At 38.3% G+C, this 2,500-nt stretch overlaps 1 protein-coding gene across 7 annotated transcripts in view; it reads left to right on the plus strand.

The window, feature by feature from the left end:
- Positions 1-2,500, plus strand: part of LOC135115364 (annexin B9-like) — a 19,863-nt gene that overhangs the window by 3,930 nt on the left and 13,433 nt on the right. For 3 of the 7 annotated variants that reach the window (XM_064032057.1, XM_064032056.1, XM_064032061.1), the window contains exon 1: positions 2,437-2,500. This exon is cut by the window's right edge and continues 63 nt beyond it. The exons of 3 other annotated variants lie outside the window; for them this stretch is intronic. The gene's annotated coding sequence lies outside the window, so the exon portion shown is untranslated. Of the gene's footprint in view, positions 1-2,436 lie in introns of those variants that run through there. One more of the 7 variants, XM_064032060.1, reaches the window with a different exon arrangement.

Below are 2,500 nucleotides of genomic sequence, written 5' to 3' on the forward strand. Positions count from 1 at the left end.
TATTTCTCCGCTCATTTTTCATGTAAATAAGTATTCAAATTAAAAGAATGATCTGGTCTCGTATAATTTAACCGCTTAACTCCTCTCTGGTCATATTTTGGTAACATTCAGAGGTTAGACACGCACAGAAAACAAAAGATTTTTTTTTCTTTTTTCAGTTTACAGAACGAATGAAGTGACTGGAATAAAAGAATAGAAAAAAAAAAAGTGTCAGAATTTGTAACTGAGTATGGAAAGAACTTGCGTGGCAGTGTAATGTGTTGATTAATAATGATTTTTAGTAGGAATTAAAAAAAAAATTGCCCTGCGTTTCAAAGCGAGTGAGAGAATGAGAGCATCAAGCAGTGACGAGGTTATCATACCTGTGTGTCTTCCGCTCGTAACCCTTTCTCTGCGACACCTGCCAGCTGAAACGTATTATTATCTACAACCTTATATGTTAATGGGGAGACTTATTTGACACTAGAAATGTAACATAAATACACCTCGATTATATAGCGAACTGTAGTCTGTATGTATTTGTAGTTATTTATGAGTATGTAATAGTAGTAGTAGTAGTAGTTTCCCTGGCAGCGATTATATTATGAACTAACACTTGCATAGCTTCAATACACATTCTCTCTCTCTCTCTCTCTCTCTCTCTCTCTCTCTCTCTCTCTCTCTCTCTCTCTCTCTCTCTCTCTCTCATCTCTCTCTCTCTCTCTCTCTCTCCTATACCAGCACGTATCAGATTTGTCAGAGAAGCTGCTTGTCACAATATTCATTAGCCAGTAATCCTCAAAGAAAAATTACTCCCTCGTATTCTTTGACCCCATCCTTCCCTGCCCTGCGCTTCCCTTCCTTTCTTTCCTTGTCCGCTGTGTACCAAGTGACGTAATAGGAAGGTATTGGAGCATCGTATCTTACCTCCACTACGTTCAAAAGGCTCTAGTTGAAGTGATGGGTTTCTAAGGATTTCTATATTATGAACTGCAGAAACAGCATTTAAAACCCTTTTGAAGTAGTGGCGAGTCAAAGCCTTTCCGAATGTGAACTATATTTTATTACGAGTCTCAGGGTCATAGAGTATAAAACTGTTACTTTAGCAGGCAAGAACGGAAAGTTGAATTTCATACTCGTTATGGGAAGAAAAGACGAAAATTATGATTATTCAGTGTTTTTTATTTCAGCTTAATGATTTATGTTATGGCTGAGAAAAAAAAAAAAGACTCAGATGAAAGGAAACGAGGAAAGAGGAGGGGCGGAGAAAAGTTGGCTGTAGTACAAGTTTGTGTGTGTGTGTGTGTGTGTACTGGGGATATGAAACAGTAACGTATAATGAGTGTTCGTGTGTGTTGCGAAGACGAGCCCCACCCTTAGAGAGAGAGAGAGAGAGAGAGAGAGAGAGAGAGAGAGAGCCCCACCCATCTACCTATCCCATTTACTATTTTTTTTTTCTTATTTCTTATATTCTTTTGTTTCTTTATTTATGACTCTTCCTTTGATTCCCTGTGCTTCATTTGTGTGTAATATTTTGTGTATCAATTACGTATATTTTATTTGGTTGGTTCATGTGTTGCGTGTATATTAGCATTTGTGCATGTAGTAGTTAGTAGTGGTGGAGGTGGTTGTGGTGGTCGCCCAAATAGTGACAACAAGACCACAATTCATACACACACAGGAAACAGAGAAACCTTATCAAGAGAGAGAGAGAGAGAGAGAGAGAGAGAGAGAGAGAGAGAGAGAGAGAGAGAGAGAGAGAGAGAGAGAGCCCTGTTGCTAATCTGCTCCCAACCCAGTTTCAACATTTAATTCCTGAGCTAAGCAGACATAAAGTAGGAGAATGCACGCTTACTTAGATCTAAATATGTTCCGAAGTTAATTTTACTCGTGAACCAATTGGCTATCTTACAGAACACACTAATAGAGATAAAAATAGAAAGAAAAAACATGAATTTCCATTGAGAAAAATATGCGGGTACTAGCTAGCTATCCACATTACAGTTAGAGTGCTGGAGATGCGGGTAATAGATAGAAGGGGAGGAACATAACAGAGAAGATAAACAAATAAATAATGGAAAAAAAAACACGAATTAACGAATTATTTACCATAGATAGAAAAAAAAATATGCTTATTATAGAAAAGGGGGCGTAAGTGGGAGATCATTGGGTGACATAGTAGAGGAGAGGAAGATAATATGGGCGAGAGAAGATAAAAGGGATAAAAAAAATCGTACAGAAAGATGCGTGGGGTTTTACATTACATCATAATAATAGACAGAAGACAACTGATGAATGTACATAAGACAGAAAGAAAGGAAGCAACGTGAAAGTAGAAAGTAACAAAACACGAATTTCTGACGGCAAAGAAAAAAAAAATGTGAGGATGCTAACCCCGTCACAGCAATGGAAGGCAGGTGGTGAGGAGGAAATGGGTGATGGATAAAAGGAGAGAGGGAAGGAATATCGGAAGGGGAAAACCTGGCAACTCAGCGAAGAGTAGTGAGAGAGAGGGGGTGTG

Source organism: Scylla paramamosain, chromosome 29 (genome assembly GCF_035594125.1).
Source record: "Scylla paramamosain isolate STU-SP2022 chromosome 29, ASM3559412v1, whole genome shotgun sequence".
Taxonomy (NCBI): Eukaryota; Metazoa; Arthropoda; class Malacostraca; order Decapoda; family Portunidae; genus Scylla; species Scylla paramamosain.